At 38.2% G+C, this 20,684-nt stretch overlaps 1 long non-coding RNA gene across 1 annotated transcript in view; it reads right to left on the minus strand.

Moving 5' to 3' along the window:
• The window catches only part of LOC137049955 (uncharacterized), a 149,406-nt gene that overhangs the window by 107,023 nt on the left and 21,699 nt on the right, over positions 1 to 20,684 (minus strand). The window contains exon 3 of the long non-coding RNA XR_010899752.1: positions 12,568 to 12,693. This is a non-coding gene — a long non-coding RNA (uncharacterized lncRNA). The remainder of the gene's footprint in view (positions 1 to 12,567; positions 12,694 to 20,684) is intronic.

Below are 20,684 nucleotides of genomic sequence, written 5' to 3' on the forward strand. Positions count from 1 at the left end.
CTTAACTCATCACTCGCGTCTGGTGTGAACGCAGCATAACTGTTATGTGTGCTAAACCGGAACTGAGATACCGTCAACCGGAAGTATCGAGTGTCATGGCGACGCCCACTAAGACTTGCAGGAAAGTTGTGGATATGATTAGGGGTTTGTTTAAACAGACTAATAATTTAGGTTTTTGCGTATCTGAGTAACCTGGAAGACTCAGGTGCCGTTTACATGCCAACAGTGTTTTGGAGGCTTGAAAACACAAACTTTTGAAAACGGGTTTCAGTGTGCACGTTTTTGTAAATTATACTATTATTGCCTCTGTGTAAACTGCAAAAACATGTGAGATCATGCGCATGCATATTAAGTGTTCAGTCTATAGGTAGTTAGGTACGTAGTATGTGACAATGTCATCTACTGGCCAAGCATGCATAAAACAGTGATTTTTTTTTATTTTTAGCTTTGATAATGTTGTCGTCTCTGTTTGTGAAAAAACGAAAAGCAAAAACCTTTCTGTTTTTAGTATGTAGTTGTTGTGTAAAGTGCCCTTAAAATTGGCATTTGCCACAAGGACCTCAGGGGTCCAGAGCCAATGAAGAAAAATCATGCTTTGAAAAATGAGGGGAACTCTTACTTGTGCACTTGGATTATGGTGATAGATGACAGCAAGATTAGACCATGCCATATTAATGGCATATCTGGCCAAGAGATTATTAGCATGACAAAAACAGAGGCATTTTATGTCACCCGATCATTCACCGTTACTGTGGAAGAAATGCACAATCTATCAAGTACAACTAGAGAGGATATTCAACACAGTCAGCACTTTTACACACTACTGCAGACAGCATCAGTAAGGGAGGAGGGAAGAGAGGGGGAGATAAGATGAGACACAGGGCCTCAATCAATCACACTGACAACTTCATTCATTATAAAACTATTTTGAGTGACTGTTTTTCTTTTTTACTCATGTCAAGACAAGGGCATTTCTGTTCCACAGAATTATTTTTTTAATTAAGCATATTTTTATTACACTCATAGGCATCGCTAGGCCTCATTTAGGGTGAATAGCCTCCTAAATATGACAATATGCAACAAATTCAAGCACAACTGTTAAGTAATAAATTATAGGACAGTGACAGCATTTCACACAAATGTCCATGGGTCCATAACACTCCCATCTGTCTCTTACCACCAGTTCACCTGACAGTTTTGGCAGGCCTGTAGGTGGAGAGTCAGATTATGGTCTCGCATCCCACCAAAGCCAAAGAAAAACAGGGGCACTGGTCTTATGTTTAATCGCCGCTAGCTCGGCATGAGATCTCCATTCATCTCACATTTCCCAAAGGCCCGGTGGTCTTTTGCCGGCGGGGGGGCAGGACCCTGGTCTCTTTGAAGCCTCTTACTAAGAAGTGATGTCCACTATGAAGCCTATTAATGATTAATGATATGCCAGACCGTACAGAGGCAACCACAGCTTTTAAAATAAATAGCTTCAGGAAGCTTAAGATGTTAAGTTGGAATGTAAACTAGCATATTCTGAAGATCCACCTACACTCATTAAAAAGGGATATATCTTCAAAGGAAATGATGTAAAGTGTAACTAAATATGCTAAAATATATAAAACATGTGCGCTTAGATTAATGAATTCTGCCCGGCAGGTGTTATTATATTGGTGGTGTTATGAATATGCATTACAGAGGCATAGCTGCGATTTTGTCATTTAAAGACTAAATGGAAAGGTTCTTTCAGGAAGCACACAACGAGATGTAGATAACTATTAGTAATTGAATTAGCAAATTTCATGGAAACCCATGGGTCTTAATTCTTAGAAACAGAACATAATTTTTAGCAAAAGAATCACACAGATTGACAGAGCAGAGACCAATGGATTGTGCTAGACGTCTCTGCATTTGGGTTTGCTTAGTATGATATAAATTCCTATTCCAATTCTAGTTACAGTTTGTGGATCAAAGGCTTATTGAACAACATTTCCCATATACCAACAAGCAAATACTAAATTCTAACTATGTTGGTAGTTATGGAACTTTTCTAAGATGCACCACAGGCTGATTAGCCAACTGGTTGCAAATATGAAAGGCAACCATTGTCATATTGATGGTGTAATTAGCCAATCACAACAACATGGAGGAACTGTTTCCTCATTTCATGTGTACTTTCCCATTACCTTTTAAAATGCTTAAAGGAAGCAAAAGCCTCCCTCTAAAAACCCTGTGTTCTTGCATTGTCTTTAAAAATGTGATTTATATATTGATCAATCTCATATTTCTTAATATTGCAACATTTTATTTACCACACTGTTGATAACCATCAGATTTTTTTGAGTAAGCACTGCCTCCCTTGATACCTCTGAGAAAACGCCTGCGGCAGATAGAGAGAAACTAAAGCCAGCTAGATGAACAGATGAAACGTCACAGATAGAGAAAAACATCAGCTCTTTTCACAGATCTCTTCTAAAGGTGGTATAGTTAGATTTGTGTGGTGATCAGGGACATATATCAGGATGTTTACCATCTTATGTGCCGCCAGAGCAGCATGCATGATTGTACAAAATTAAATAATGACAAAAAGCCACTGAGAGAAAGAGAAATAGGGTGGGGGGTGGAAAACAAGAGAACGGTGCTTCAGTAAAAGATGCAGAACATCATCCTTTTACAATAAAACAAAATCCATCACAACATAATGTGAGAGGCACTCACATTCAAGGCTTTCAGAACCCATCAACATCTATTCAGGTTGAAATACTCAATAACTGATGCTTGTGCACCTGTAGTCTGTGCGTGTTATTTCTAAGCAGTGTTAAAGGGGGGGTGAAACACTCAGTTTCAGTCAATCTCATGTCAGTACCTATAGAGTAGTATTGCATCCCTCATATCTCCGAAAAGTCTTTAGTTTTATTATATTTATAAAAGAAATATAGGCTATACCGAGTCTTTCCGGAAAAAAACGCACGGCTGGAGGCGTATCGTGTGGGCGGAGCTAAAGAATGACGAGCGTGCACAAAGCGCTGACGTCCTCAAGCGTGGAGAAGAAAACGCTACCCTAAATATACCATGGCTTTCAATCAGATTAAACTATTACATAGATAATCCAGAATCAGATCCGGAAGCTGAAATAAATTGAACAGGAGAAGCAACAACAGCAGGACGTCCGTCTCTGTGGTATGTACTGTATTTAGTGGCCTGTCAACATTTGTGTGTGTTTACTCGCAGTTTATGAGGACATGATTCGGTTTATGGACTATTGTATGCGACTAAACTTTAGCAGTAGCAAGCAAAACGGTTTTGCACGTCAGACTAGTGTAACGTTATACATAGAACAACAATGGAGTAACCGTTAGCGCATTTGAATGACGAAGCACGCTTTGTGAGAACCTCCCCTAGGTTTAAGTTTGGGTGGTTTTACAATAAACAAACTGACACCTATATTGGTCAGCTAAACAAATAAACTGGAAATCTGGTAAAATTCTGAACTAGGGTTGCAACTGCCTTTCAACTAACGTCACCCTCTCCGTCCAGCCAACAGGCGAACAGCCAGAACCCGTCTCAGTGAGTTCCACTTCCATTGAAAGCCCTAAAATAAGCCTGTCAGTGACCATTTCTCTGTGCTACTCTTTGTTTGCAGATGTGTTCAATCTTGTAGCAGCTTCCAAGCTACCGCCACACCAACATTGGGATTGTGCCATTGATTTGGTTCCAGGTGAACCCTAAAGGGGGGAACAAAAAGCAAAGATATCTTGTTGCCCGTGAGTTTTAAACAGGCCGTCCCTCCTTGGGGGCCTCCGGCCATTGAGATATTGTTGTGGGCGGGTGTCCTGCCCACTTCTCCTGTTCATGCATATCATTAGTGTAATGTCTGATTAAACACTTTTGAGGACCCAACTTTCCTATCGTGATCACAGTACATTTTACACAAATTTACCTTGCATCAAAATGACTAGAATCATTTATCCATCACATAGACATCAAACAGCTTGCTAATCCCATGATGGGAGTAGGAGATAGTAAAGATTCAGATGTAATACATGTCTCGCATACAGATAAACTCTATAAGTTACATGAAAATATACATAATACCTTAGTATATGTTTAAGTCGCCGTTGTGTGGATTAATTCATGTTATTGAATCTATGGTTTAAGTTTACTCCTTATGTCTGCATTGGTGTGAGGTCTTTGTGTAATGTTCAAAGAGCCTTTGGAACGCGCGGGTCAAGGAATGAAGGGGCACGACAAGTGTCCTGTATTGTGTCAGGGTTGCCTTCGAGCCATCGAAAAGTTTTTAGCGACTCTGTGTCCCGATAACGATAAATATAATAATATTTAATAATAAATGAGTCCCTTCTTCGTGAGGTTCTACCCGATGTTACGCTTGTAGAACAAAGAGGAAACACGTCATGTGACCCATCTTGTCCTTGTGCTGGTTTTGAGATAACACAGGTACAGGGGGAGAGCTGTTGTCTCTGGGCCATTAGGGCATCTTTGATTAGTTTTACGATCGGTTCGGGTTTCGGAGAGGGGGTCTCTGGAATGCTTTGTTGTGTCAACTCACTGCTGGAATATACATATTCCTACAACTGATTTAAACAGATTTTTTTACACTATTATGACAATTATGATTTTTTTTCCTTTTAAAAAAAAAGCATGTAATATCAGTTGAACACAGAGCAGTTAAACAGCTCCTCAACTGCCCTCCCTACCTCAGCCAGCAGCATAAAGAGACTGCACTAGCACTGCTTTGTCAGCCGTGACCTTGTTGTGCCGGTGATAAACGCCCAGGCGAATTGGGTCAGCTCCCCCTGAGAGAAACCATCAGCGCTACTGATCTGAGAAAATCGGCAGGTCGCCTCTTCTCTCCCTTTCCAACCACAAAGGAGCGTCTGATGTGTTCTGACTCCCCTCCTCCGAGTCCCCTCACCCCATCAAGGTAAGTGATGATGATGATGATGGTGGTGGATGGAGAGTGATGAAGGGTGCGCTCGCTCTCCATCTCCGCCAGGCTGAGTTATACGGGATGAAAGATGATTGGAGTCGACTCCCCAGGCCGTCAAATTACCCACATGCGAGTATAAATGGAGAGGGTGTTATTCGTTATGGTTGCCACGGAGACCTTCGCACCTCAAAGAGTGTGAGTGTGTATGAAGTAAAGTAGTGAGGTAGTCACTACTAACACAGCAGAGGTGTAAAACTGCACATTGAATTGAACAAAATGGCCATTAGTGTAATGCAAGATGTCAGGCTCTGATGTTAACATTAAATCTGCAGCATACCGGCTTTAATTCAGAATGAGAACAATCCAATCAGATATAGAAATATATATATAGCATTGGGGAAATTTACTTAAAAGTAAAGTAATGCTAAAAAAGTAATGCATTACATTATTGTGTTACTCCATAAAGAAGTAACTAATTGTGTTACTTAAATAATGAGTGTGAGTGTGCATGAAGTAGTGAAGTAGTCACTACTAACACACTCAAAGATGGCATTGGGTAATAATGTGAGATTACATATCTCTCAAAGTATATTTGTTTTATTAAAAAAAAAATATTCCAGCTTTGCATAATATTACAAGTTTGCATTTCAATTTAAAAAAAAAAAATTTTATTAAGAGTTTTATTCAGGAATACTGAATCTGTTTTTGTGCAAGTGAGATGAGTAAATGCATGTTCACATTAGTCTAGATCTACAATAACCATCATGTTTACACACAACACCTTTGCACTTATTTCTGATTTTTTCTCAACATGGGGACAGGATAAATGTCAGTTAATTGGGAAAAAGTTACTTACTTATTTGAAAAAGTAATTGAGATATTTTGATGTCAATTTTAAAAAGTAATACATTACTTTACTAGTTACTTGAAAAAGTAATCTGATTACATAACTCGCTTTACTCCCCAAAACACACACATCATTTGAGTATCACAATGTGTCTCAATGTCTCAGTGTTTAAACATTTAAAAACGTGTCTGATACCCAGTTCACGATGGACATTGTGTTTGACAGCTTCCCTTGGCAGGCTGCCCCGTTTTAATAATTAAGTACTTAAGTGCATCAATTTTCTTTAAACAGAGACACAGCTGTTCACTTTAAAAGGATGATGAAATTTGAAAGATGAGAGGAGAAATAAAATCACCAACTAGAGATTTTAAACAAGCCAAAAAACATTCAGCATCCCAATTTGTTTTTTCTCTGCGCCAGCCTGTTCCTTAAAACAATTTAATCTGCATTTCTTAAACGTATTGTCCCTCTCTTTGCTCCTTGGGCTGATGGAGATGGTGGCAACGTCATTCAGACAGATGGCTTCACTCAGATGTGTGGCCCAAAACAACCCGTGGAGGTTCCGAAAGCCAGTTCTTCATTTTGCTCTCACATAAACAGCTATTTGGCCTGTAGCACACATTGTGTGATCAGCCATATGGACACTATATAAATCCGAATATCAAAAAAGAATATATAAAATGAAATGAATATATTATAATATACATCCTACACTTTTTTTCATACACTTTTGATAAGGCACTAGGGCTGTAGCGATACACTAATCTCACGATACGATACACAATATTCAGCTCACGATACGGTATATATCACGATATTCTGCCAACGATATGATTTGATATAATTCAATACACATACATAATTTCTGAAAGATTTAAAGGGGACAGGGTGATTTTGGTGACATCTTCTGAGTGTTCCATTTACTTGGATTGAATTAATTGAACTAAAAAGTAAAAACATCAATTACACAATTATGTCTCTTACTAGACTGAGAGTCTACAGCTTGCAAATGCTGGATAAAATGAATCCAAGATGTGTTAAGAAAATTAGTTTCATTTATTGAACTGAAGCTTACAAGCCTTTAAAAAGTAAATAAAGTGCAGTATTGCAATTTTTAAAAAAAATTACCTTTACCTTTATAGTTTTTCTCTCAAAGAATTATAATGACCGTAATGTGTTAATATGTGTCAGGAGTTATGAAAAGGAAAACCGGCGTCTGTACCTTTTGATTGTAAATATGCGTGTCATCTGCTCCCATTCATAAAAAAACTCCTCTGTGGTCGTCATGAAGACTCGCAACAAAACAACATCTCTCAGGGCTTTTAGTTCAAAAGTGTGGAGATGTGGAGAAATATTGATAGATTCTCATATGTTTGAGTTAAATTTCTATACAGAGAAGTATTATTTATTCAATCTTTACCCAAAATCCGCGGATGTATTATTATGAGCGCTGTATACTCTGATGTGCTGTGTTTTCAATTCATACTGGCAGCCTGAGGGCGCCCTGATGCACATTCAGTCCATATATGGCACCCATGAAGAAGAAACAAACCATGTGACATTGAAATCCCTGACATAAACAAACATAGCTTCCAGAGATATCTAACATGCAGATAGACACATTTGAAGACAAACACACAATCGCGACAATATATGGTTTGTCTGTGTTCTTTAGGCCATGTTGGGTGTTTTTTAATAGATTATAATATAATGCATTGCAATTCAACAGTTTTTATCATTTTCAGTGATATTCAGAAGTCACGAGATCACAGAAGGTTATGTAAAACATTTGACTTATAAAGTGATATGAAGTAAGTTTGGAATAAAACATTATTTTAACCCTATAGGGGAAAACACTGGGGATTTAAATGGGACTTAAAAATGTATGCTTTCTTGGGGGGGGGGGGGGGGAATATTGTTTTATATCATAGAATCGATAAAATTGCTCAGCCTTATAAGGCACTATTAGATGGTCTCTTGACATGAGGGGCGTTTACCTGTACAGCGCTCACTAGTTCGCCTTCGTTACACTTTCATGACAGATATATTTCAGAACCAGCCACTATCAAAACAATCTGGCTGCAGGCGCGGGCCAGATATTATCGCTGGCGGGCCACTTGTGGCCCCCGGGTCAGCAGTTGCCAACCACTGGATTAAGGGGTGTAGAACATGGTCATGCAGAATAAAGCATTAATATATGCTTTACAAGTACTAATAAACAGCCAATATGCAAGCTATTAAGCAACTAGTTAAAAGTGAGAATTGTTCCCCATACTAAAGTGTTACCGTAATAATTTTCAGCCATTGGTCAGTCAAACAGATAGCCTCGTCCCCAAACTCCTGCCATTGTCTGCGCACTAACAGATTTTAAAACACATGGATATCTTTCAGGAAAAACACAAATTCTCAACGCATTTTATGCAATCTAGTCTCAACCTCAGGTTTGAAATATCATGTGCAAAATGACCCCAAAGCACAACCTCTCCTCTTCACTGACATCTGTTAACTGTTGCTCTCTTCCCCCCTTCTTCATCCTCTTCAGCTGTGTTATCATTTCTTCTCCTGACTGCTAATAAAAAACAGATTTTCACCTTGCCGCAGGCTGCTGGAATATGATAGAATATCTGATGGTGCTCATATCAATGGCAGTGGGGTGTCATATAGAGCAGAATGCCGCCCACATAAGGATGACTGACCTTGCTACTCTCAGCCCTTGAGGGTACACGAGAAACAACTCTGAGCAGATGACTGGGCCTTGACTAGTGCTAGCCTGATAGAAGTGGATTTGCTAAAAAAAAAATTATGACGACAAAACATTATCAGGATAATAATGAAATCAAAAATCTATGAAGATCTAACAATAGAAATTATGCATTTAGATGCAATTATGAAACAAACAGAATTCAAACTAAAAAAGATGGTGTTCAGGTGATGAGTGGGGATTTTGATTCAGTGATTTGAGTGTTCTGAATCTGTTCACCAAACTGTTTATTCAGATTTGTTTACTGATTTATTTACTTTTTTTACATTTGCATCTCTTATATGTTAGTTATGAGTCAATCACTGAACAACTAAATTGGTTCACTGTAAACAGTAAAGCTCAAAATAATAAATTAGTAGGGTAAACTCAAATTAAACAAATTAGTTCAATCAAATTAATGTTTATGGGTATTTAGAACTATTTTTCTTTTGCATTAAAAAAAATGTTTTCATTTTTTGAAAACAGAATGAACAGCATTATTGGTGGACACCATGTTTATTCTTGCCTATTTAGGGATAAAATCTTATTAAAACCAAAATGATATGTAGTGTCACATGCACTGACAACATAAACATTTACGATGCTACCCGCTTTCTGCCGATTCTGTAAATGCCGATTCGGTCAAATGCGGTCAATCTTCATTGTGTATAATAACATATAAAATGCTTTAAATGATTACTATATATGTAATATATGTCACATATGTCTCTTTCTCGTGTATGTGTGTCTGTGTTTGGGGTGGAGCCGCTGCTTTGCTGCTGATTGATTCCATCTGCCGCAGCTGATCAGCGCACCAGTTGCAGACCATGTATTCTCCTCGTCATTGTCAGAGCGTTGTTGGATGTTCGGTGTGTTCTGCCTCCTGTTCCTGTGTTCCTGCATTGCACGTTCATGTGGGTTTGTGTTCTTCCCGGAGTTCCACCATCCCTGTGCTACCAAGTGCCATCCATCCATCTTCGCTCTGGACACTGCTGCCTTCTGGTTTCAGTCTGCGATCTTCTTTCTAATAAAGACTGTTTTACTTGCAATTGAATCCTGCCTCGTCATATCACTACAGAATGCTCTGACCAAGAATGGATTCAGCAAGTAACTCTGATCTCAACGAGTTCCTGTCACACAGCAGTTCCAGAATGCATCAACCGAAGGAGAATCTGACCGTCACAGGACGTGCAGTTCAAGCATTGGTAGCACAGGTGTCCGAGCTGACCCAATAGATGCAACACCTCATCAGTCCTGCTGAGCTCAGCCCACCGTTGATTCCTCCCACACCACTTACCTCGGGAGTGGCGGGACTTTTATTATGACGGGGTGCAGTCACTGGGCGCCGGCGCTATTTCCGCTTTTCCAGTCATGTGTATGAGGTAACGCAGCTCTGTTTATCATATTAGATACATTTGAGTGTGATGAAAATTATGTTGTGACGTTAATCTGTGCGTTCGCTCGGCAGCTGCTGTGACGCTTGTTGCACACTGCTAAGAGTAAAGCGCTTCTGCAGAATAAAACCGGAAACCGAGGGTAACGCAGATAAGACGCAATTGACAGGCGACTCCCTCAGATGCTATGCTCAGACATCCCAGCAACTTGAAAAAAATAAAAATAATAAAAATTGATTAAAAAAATTGTAAATTTTCACAAATAGTTGGAAACATTTGGGATATTGTAACTACTCAACTGAAAAAAATATATAACGCTGGCTTAGTGGTTTTTGGATATTTTACTGCAAAAATACTGCATAGAGCACCTTTAATACATTGATTGATCATTCAATGGGGTCACCATTTCCAACATTGCTTGCCATCCAGGAGTAAACTGCACCAGCAGTTTAATAAAGCAATGATTCTGGTGGCTATGTATGGCTCGCAACATTTCACAGTTTTGTCTTGGCTTGCTCAATTTGTGCAGTTGGTAACACGCCTAAACGACCTCCTGATGGGTTACTTCATCCGCTGGTGGTTTCTTTGGGACCCTGGCCCCACATAGCACTTTTTATCACCGCCCTCTAATGGCATGACGATTTAAACGCACATTCAGTTTATTTACAAACATTCAGACTCAGTGTTTCAAACTAAACAGTACTGGTCAGCCTTTCCAGACAAGTCACTAAAGCAGTCAGTCACACTTGACTAAATCTCAATGGCTTCAAAAGGGAGAAGTTTTTTCTAGAGGTCTCCTATAAGGTTATATGCATCTAGGGTCCAAGAATAGTTGTATTTTTTTTCATAATATAAATTGCAGCATCACCTCTTTTCTCAAACGGTCTGAAGCATTCATAAAAAAGGACTTTTTCTCCAAACCTCTTTCTCTAGAGGATTCTGTTTCTCTTTCGTGAGCCTTCTCTGCTCTGATTGGTCAGAAGGTCCAGTCAGTTGTGAATAAGCTACCACACACAGGGAGTGTCGGAAACCAAACGCTCATTATCATATGCAAATTTCAGCTCTATATGCTTCTTCAGCAATATAATACACAGTGATACGAACAGTAAAGATGATGTTTGTTTTACTGTCAATTTAAGTAAGAGTTCTCATACTTTGTAAGCGTGCAAAGTGGATTTCCTTTCGCAGCGCTGAAAGTATTGTCTTTTTGACAAGTTGACAACAAAAACTCTTTGTTAAAACAAAACAGCATTTTTTTTTTTTGACAGCAATTCAAAGTAGATGTTAAAATTATTTACGAACCTGCATAGGTTTGTTCAGGAAGACAGACTGAATTTGCTTATAACTCATTTCAGACAGTTCAGAATTGGTTATTTCTTTTAGAAGTCATTGTCATGCAAATTGTTGTCTAGTGGTTATAGTCTGTTTTTATTCCAAATTCATTGCAAAAAATCTATATTCAACTCACTAGAGGAGCCAAACAGAACATTATTGAAAGCAAGACTTTGATGGACCAACTAACCAGCTACTTGGAGGAGGATGGTAAGTAACAGACTGTGCTAAACATCTCTCCTGCTCTTGTCTCTACAGCCTCATGCATCTGAATATGTGTGCTCTTTAGTTTATATCGGGTTAACTTGAGCATTTCAGATACCCCCAAATCCCTGCAGCTCACCCCAGACCAGCTGAACTGTGAAATATAATGGAAGCCTGCCAGCAGCCTGGAATATACAGATGGAGAGATGAGAGGAATGCAAGTGTAAAAACAGTGGCGTCTGTCTTAGTAATGTAACAAACAGAGGCTGAGAGTGCAGCCCTCAGAAACCCCCACTGCTCAATACAGATCTGCTTCTATCTAATTGCGGTGAGACTGAATCTTTACATACATTTCAGCAGTAACTAAGTGTTGCACAAAATGGCGGATTTTACTGGTGGTGGTGTAGCATTTACAACAACGGCCAATATGAGAAGAATTATGAGCAACAGGCTGCCTATCACTTAAGGCCTTACACTTTAGTGAAAACAAGATGTTTTCACTAGAATTAATAATTCTAGTGAAATAATTAATAATAATAGGACTGAGTAAAAAAGATTTTTTCAATAAATCATGATCTTCAACTGAAGAAGCCAGAGATAGATTCCTAAAATTTCCAATATCAAAATTAGAAAGTAATATACCATACATTTAGAGAATGAGATAGCAATTGTGCCGTCTGTACAGGGCGTGAATTTAATAAAAGACATACTGTAAATGAAGGAGTGTCTACTGAATTTTCTTCATGGGCTTTACACAAAAACCAACATACAACACGAACAATATATGTCTCATACACAAAGAAATGACTCTTTTGTAAAGGTGATGAATCAAAAAACACAATGTGACTAGTGTTCAGTAGCCTATAAACAAGTGAATCAGTGTATCAATAACCAGACCTACCTTTGAGGAAAAAAACAAAGCTTTGGGAAAAAAACTGTTCTTAATTCAAAATGAAAAAATTCAATACAGTTCTTTATAATGCTTTCAGACTGATTTTCAGATCCAGTGGTCACCTTCTTGACAAGAATTGTAGCTCTGGGGTGCATTTTAGTCTACCTAAAAATGCAGATACAAACCCTAAAATAAACCTAAAATGCAGATACTAGCTCATACCTCAGTCTGTCCTCATGCGTGCCGGCTCACAGTGAAGCAGATGCTCATACAGGTTTGTCCCAGGCCATGTGAAGTGATAGTCCACTTGACTACCTCATCTGGAGTTCCTCTGAGAATCAGGGATAACTATAAAAAAACAATAAGACAGTGTCTTATTAATAATAAGCATAAGCATTGGACAGCACAAGAAAGCTTATTTTTGCAGTGGCACATTTCTTGTAGACTGTAGGAATGTTTCTAATAGAAAAACATCCATCCATCCTTCGTTCTAAATTTTCTTTCATTCAAACTTCCTTCATTTTTAACTTCCTCCAAATTCATTCCTTTCTCTTTCTTTCTTCCTTCCTTCTTTCCTTCTTTTCAAACTTCTTTCATTCCCAACTTCCTTCCAAATTTCAAACTTTTCCAAAATTCCAAACTTTCCTCCAAATTCCAAACTTCCTTCCAAATTAATTCCCAACTTATTTAAAAATTCCAAACTTCATTCCAAATTCCAAACTTCCTTTCTTTCTTTCTTCCTTTCAAACTTCCTTCATTCCCAACTTTCTTCCAAATTCCAAACTTCCTACAGTCCAAATTTATTTATTTAAATATTCAGTCATTTAGAGTTTTTTATTAGTAGTAGTAAATGACTGAAAATCATAATGCTAATAAAAACAAATTAAATAACAGAAATGTTATAGCAAATGTTATAACATCTCACAGCCAATAATAATATTGATAGTAACAATCTGTAAATGACTGAACATTTTAACTAATAAAAACAAATACATTTTATAAAAAATTACATGACAGAAAATCTGACCAATAATAATAATAATAATAATAATAATAATAAATGTAAAGAAAATATTTTTTAAAAAGCTGATTATAAATTGAAGCTAAGCTGATTGAATGCTCTGTATAGTGTGATGAACACCTGGATTATATGCTGAGGTGTGGAAGATGGCGTAAATGTGTCTCAATGACATATGAAAATGTTGAGATGCGATTGGGTCTGCAGATCGTCTTCTGAAGTGTTTCTGCATAAGCACTACCTCTGCGTCTCCTCATGAGCGAGGAAGATTGATTGCATAGTTAAAAGTCATATCTGTTGACTGGGAATAATTAACCTTTTATAAATGCAGGGTGAAAAAACCCAGCCAAAAACAGATTTTTCAGAGGAGTGTTTAAAGACGTATCATCTGAATACATTTGCATATGGATGACGGCTGCTCTCCTGTTCCTGTTTTTTTACATATTGCAAACATATTTTATTTTTTGGTAGCCAAGCAGGTGGATACATCATCTACACATCATTGCAGGCTTTAATCTTTGAGGAAAACAAATGGTTTAAACATTGCTGTGCGAGATAACATCAGACATCCTCTGAACTCTGAAAACCATGATGTGACTGTCATACAGTAACTGTGTCGAGTGTGCGTCATACAGAGGCTCATCTGGCATGTGTGAGAAAAGCCTCTAAATACGTCTCATTAGATAAACATACTTTGGCAGACAGGAGCTTAGTAAATAACGCAAGCGTCGCTGTGATGCATATCTTCATCTCTGCCATATCACTCTTGTAAATGACTTGAGAGGAGCGTGTGCAGACATCACTCAAGCCCCGGTGTTACTCTGATGAATGTACTTTTATCAGCATCTCGCTTTCCAGACAAATAGTTTTTTAAACAAGTCGCAACCACTGCAAATCCATCAGATGTCTAAACTGACCTCACAGTGAACCTCGGGTCCCATAAAGACCCATAACATACCCAATCAAGACCGAGGGGTAGGGAAAGGTCTGCCATTTCTCTCACCATCTATCCAGTACTCAATCATACACACTCTATTTCAATTAATTCCAGTGAGATTTAAAGGGACAGTTTGCACTAAAATTACAATTCTTGCATTATTTAATCAAGCTTTTGTTAATTTAAACCAGAAAGATATGTCCGTTCTTAAGTAAGTAAGTAAGGAGTGTGTGTGGTGTGTGGTGTGAGTGTGTGTGTGTGTGTGTGTGTGTGTGTGTGTGTGTGTGTGTGTGTGTGTGTGTGTCTCGTCTCATGGGTTAAATGACATTAAAAGTCATCCAGGTTTGGAATGATGAGTAAAAACGCAGATTTTCTCTTTTTTTGGGGGGGGGGGGGGTACGGTCCCTTTATAATGACATAATACTCATCTCGGCTTTAGTAGGGCAAATAAACGAGGTATTTAATTTCACCATATTGTCATTCCTCTTCCTTTCTCTCTATCTCTCTCTTGATCTATTTTTCCATAAATCTTACTCTCTCTCTCTCTCTCTCTCTTCTCTCTAATAACATTCGGGCTGTTAGATAAGATGAGGGGTTTGGAGGGACAGGAGAAATGAGAGCCAGCTGGAATTCCCATCGGAGGCCTAATCCATCTTACATCAGCTAGAGTTCAATCTAAACACACACATACACACACACAGCCTGTGGCCAGCGGCCAACAGTATTACATAGTAGCCTGTGACCCTCCGTGAGAAAGCTTTGACCGTGGGTTTCTACCGCCCAGTGCAACATCATCTTCCATCGCTCCAACTTTAAATGAGGTGAAAAGTTCACCAAATTGGGATGTCTGCTACTGGGATTTTCTGGAATGTGCTTTAAAAACTTAATCAGTGGTACAGACCAAATTCCTAGAAACATGGGAGCTGGTTTTGTGACATCACGTGGGCTTGGGATATTCGTACACACAGAAACACAATCAGCGACAAAAAAAAAAAAATCATAATACTCCAAGTACATTCTTTCCCTCATTTGGAAGGATTTCATGAAAGAATTTCATAGAGTTTCACGTTTCAGGGATGCTGAAGATGCATCTAGCTTAAAAAATCAAAAATAAAAAAAGATATTTAGTTCAAATACAACAAAAAATCTTACCTGAATTTTGACATTTGGAATATTAATATTTACATTAGGTTTACATTAGGTCCTTTTAAAGGAACTGTATGTAAGAAATATATTTCAATTAATCATAAAATGGCCCTGATATGTCACTAGACATTAAGAAATCATGTTAATTTCAAACACTTATACCACTGACAACAGTAGTCCGGCCAGGATGTTGTCATTTAAAAGCTGATGTTGATGTTTTGGCCTGAAGCCCCGCCCTCCACCTATCTACCAATCACAAAGTCAGTAGTGTTTCAGTTTTAAGGGGGAGAGGGGATACACCACTCTGCCGTCATTTGAAAGTGATTGCAGTACCAGTTTTGGCCACAATCTTACATACCGTATTTTCCGGACTATAAGTCGCACTTTTTTTTCATAGTTTGGCTGGTCCTGCGACTTATATATAAAATTTAATTCATAATGACTGACAAGAATAAACATAGCCACAAGAATGCGCTCTATGCTGCTCCTGTAGCCTAATATTAACTTAAAGACAACAACTTAGAAAGACTGAACACAAACAAAATGCCCACATAAAGAAAATCTTATTCTGCAAAATACAAACAGCATGTTGTAAAATATGCAGCCGAGAACGATTCACATAGCGTTCGTCTCGCGCAGCTGAGCCTCTCCCGGCAGAGAGTTCAAGCGTCTGTGGACTCGTTCCTTCAGCTCTGGCCATCTTGCTTACAGTCCGCAAGTAGCTTTCTTTTTCTTCTTCATTACAGTTAAAAAGTAGCCTCTGCTTTTCGCCAGTCCCTTACAAGTTTCTCACTCACTTCAAACTTTCTTTCTTCTGCTCGGTTATGCAGTGAAGCGGGCACGAGCGAGTGTACGCGAGCAGGTGCTCGCATGCGCGCGCGGCTCCCGTTCTGCCCTTATGCGACTTATAGTCCAGTGCGACTTATATAAAATGTTATTATATCTTATTTCAGTTCATTTTATTTTATTTCAAGTAATGAAAATGTTTTTATGGTCTTACTTTTAGTTAACAATGTTACTTCATGACACAAAGGCTATGTTCACACAGCAGGCAAATAGGATTTTTCTCAAATCAGATTATAAAGTGATCAAATAAGATTTGTTCATCCAGACATAACCAACCTATCTGCATGCACTGAAAAAAGCAAGTGAAATGTACTTATTTTTTTAAGTGAAAAAGTGAAAAGAAAAAAATTGCACGCATATTTTAAGTAAATTTCCCTTATGGAATTAAGTAAACTCAACTTAAGTAAAATATACAAAGAAGTTATATCTACTTAGTTGAAATTTCATTTGAAATACTTTTTACTCAAGCAATAAAACACTAAATTAAACCATGCTTTTGTATGTAAGTGTATGCATTACTTAGAAACATCTAAATGAATAACACAATAGATTTTGTGTAGACACCATATCTAAGTAACAATAGTAAAGCAGCACCTGAACACAGAGACCTCACTTGGGACACAATTTACAGTGACGGTAACGTTTGATGAATTGTTTTTGAGTAAACTGTAAATGTGTCTTTTTGAGTAGAAATTAGAAAATTAAAGGGTTATTTCACCCAAAAATGAAATTTCTGTCATAATTGTTTACCCTCATGTCCTTCGACACCCGGAAGACCTTTGTTTATCTTCGGAACACAAATTAAGATATTTTTGTTGAAAACCGATGGCCCAGAAAGCCCTTCATTGAGGAACTTTGTTAACAGTTTAAATAGTATTAATAAAATCCTTTTATATGGGAGTATGAACCTTAAAACGTTTAGTACTTCCTTGCTTTTGTGTCATGTGTCAGAACGCCGGCTCTGTCATTCTCGCGCATGCATCGTGGTGCCACGTCAGTGGCCCAGAAGGAAGACAAGAATTTGTTTAATAAATTGATTTTTTTCACACAAAAACTATTCTCGTCACTTCATCAAAATATTTTCTTTAGTGCCATTTATAGGTCTTAAGAGAGGAAATGTCATTGCTGTCAATGGAGGCCTTTCTGAGCCATCAGATGTCAACAAAAATATCTTCATTTGTGTTCCAAAGATGAACGGAGGTAGCCTAGAAATCTAGACGCACCCTAGCGGCAGCAAATTTAATCTGCCCGCAAGTGTCGTCTAGGAACTCTCAATACCCTTCTGTATTCCTCTCACTCTTGCCGAGCCAATTACATCGTGTATAGAGTCGGCGGGCGGGGCCATAATGACAACGGCCGAGTAGCGTTTGCGTGCTTCTAGTAAACACAGAAACTGGCGAACGGCGGTCTTTCGAATCAGCTTTCACCACGACTCTGGAAGACTTGGAGTTAAGCTTTTCTCTGAGAAAAGAACAAAGAACGGCACTGAAGTCATTCTTAAAAAGGGAAGATGTGTTCGGAGTTTAGCCGACCGGATACGGCGAATGTTTAATCTGTCAACAAGCTCTGTTTCACCTTCGTTGCTCTGGTTGGTGGTAGCCCTGTCCAATCGCGTGCAGAGGGAGTTTGAAAGACAACCGTTTATCCCTCCCCTCGGATTGAGCTGTCAATGGTGAGTTTCCAGACCAAACATCTTGATGTGGGTCTGGCTTGTCAGGCTAGAACGGAGGTCTTACGTGTGTCGAACAACATGAGGTTAAGTAATTAATGACAGAATTTTAATTTTTCTGTTAACTAACCTCTTTGACTCCAAATGTAACAAAATGGAAAGTTACTTATTCATTAAATTCAACCTCTTATCAACCTCATTCATTATATAAACCCCAGAGCATGATGGGAACACCAATATCAGAAATGTTGAGTAGTTTTACTATTATAATATTTACGGTATTAGCTTAAATTGAGTACTAATATAGAATAATTTGAATCAGTGTGGGTTGCTTTAGTAATGACATTAGACTTAGTATGTGACGAGACTTTCAAAAGAGATGCAGGAAAAATGGAAGTGCATCATATTGCACTCCAAATAAGCGCACTGTCGAACTCCTCCATTGCAAAAGAAATTGCAGAAATCTTTGGACATACAATTTGAATGCTTCCACATTTTTGTCACCAGTTTTGAAGTTATCATTATCGCGTTAAAAAGCAAAAGGCAAAAGAAAGTCTGATTGCGCATCAGTGTCCCAAATGAGACGCATTCCGTAAAAATCTGATTGGAATCGCATTTCAAACCACCTACATATGTGGTTTAAATCAGATTTGGAAAAAAAAGATCCGAATCAGACTGCTGTCAAGACTTTGAAAAACCTACGGAGACTCTAAGGGGACATGGTGGCGGGGGAAAAAGGAGATTGGAGGAAAAATAATAAGTCACTGGTTTTATGTACTCTCTCAAATGTTTTGCGTTCCCCCAAGAAACTTTGCATTTGTTTGTAAAATGTTTGCATTCCCTCCCAAGAAACTTTGCGCTTGCTTGGGGGAACACAAACATTTGCGAGGGAACGCAAAAGCATTACCAATTAATTGTTCCTTCCATCTCATCATTTTTGTCTTCTCTGTGTCCTTTTAGGGGCTCCATAAAAATCCAACTGAATAAAATCGGAATAAATGGGTTTTTTTTCTAACAGTCTGAACATAGCCAACGTCAGACAGTTACATTTATAAAACATAGAATATCACATGAAAAGCCACAGCCATAAAAGACATTTGAAGATAACAGAGTCCTCATAACATTTTGAAACAAGGCCCAAAGATAACAGAGAATTCACAAAATCCTCAAACAAGGTTAAAATGACCTCAGACCGTCACTTTGCAACATCTCTTGCAAGACTGTACTGCCATACAAGCCGCGATGCTGTCACATATGGTGTCATCCACCCTCAATGGCATGACAGCGAGGGCTTTGACCTGTCCCTTCCTAACCTTCACGTCCAACCTTCTCTCTCATGTAGCAAGCTTCTTTCCCCCACCCATAGCCTCTTTCATCTCCCTCCTGTCTGGAGATGACATGCTCAAATATGAACATGTCAGATAATGAGTGACATTGGGGGGCATGAGGAGGACCGATTAAACAGACAAAAAGGACGTGTTATAAGAAAAAGCGTCTCTCTGTTAAGCTGCCTTGATTATGTTTAAATAACAGAGCTGGTTGACATATCGCCTCTACCGCTTTCTCACTTTTCTGTGTTTTTCCTCTATGCAAATGCTGGGATCTAAAAAACTAAACTTATACGAAGTGATCAAAGCATAGCTGGGAGCGAAACAACGTGTACATACTATGGCGTCAGTGACATCTTTGCCGGCGTTTGACAGCAGCTGTAGTTGAAGGTAAATGGAGGTTGGAAATGGAGATGGAAAGATGTAATGGAGCATCTTTCCTCTAAATGCACACAGAACCATTATGCTAGTGTCCAACAGACCCCGAGCCTGAAGGCTACACCATTTAGGCTTTGTTTTATATTTGTGTGCTTTTTCTAACCGTGCCTTACTGATTCCACATGAAACAGTGGATAGGCACATGGTTCATGTGAACTTCATGGAAGAGAACTGCTACTGATGACATATAATTTGACTTTATTTTACTTTCCCTATTACATTTGGTAAACCTTTAAAATTGGATAAACCTTACAATTAATGAACTGAATCCAGATCGGCTACGGATTCAGCATACGACTCCCTCGCTAAAGTTTATGCAATGTTAATGCATCATTATTTAAATATAGAAATACCAATAACAGCTTTTGAATCAGTAAAACGTGTTGAATCATTAGCCCCTCTGACTGATTTAATTGCATGTTAATGCTTGATTATTTAAATATAGAAATTAGGCATCTACAACAGCTGTTGAATCAGTAAAACATGTTGAATTATTAGCCACACTGATGGATTCAATTCTACATTGATTCTTGATTATTTTAATATAAGCTGATGGATGGGCGTAGAATACTTTTAATAAAACAAATTATGTTTAAGTGTGTTTTAAAATCATCTTGAGTATTTTCATAACCATTGAAGTGCTATTGAGATCATTACAGCCTTCATTACAGTATAGTATAAAACTATAAAATATATTTTCTGCCTTATTCTGTGAAAAAAAAGAGAAAAAAGTACATTGGATACAATCATACAGTGCATCTGGAAAGTATTCACAGTGCTTCACTTTTTCCATATTTTGTTGTTATAACCTCATTCTAAAAGGGATTAAATCCGTCATTTTCCTCAAAATTCTACAAACAATACCCCATAATGACAATGTGAAAGATGTTTGTTTAAAAAAAAAAAAAGAGTTACATATGTATTCACAGCCTTTGCTCAATAGAAGCACCTTTGGCA

The sequence above is a fragment of the Pseudorasbora parva genome, chromosome 20 (assembly GCF_024679245.1).
Source record: "Pseudorasbora parva isolate DD20220531a chromosome 20, ASM2467924v1, whole genome shotgun sequence".
Classification (NCBI taxonomy): Eukaryota; Metazoa; Chordata; class Actinopteri; order Cypriniformes; family Gobionidae; genus Pseudorasbora; species Pseudorasbora parva.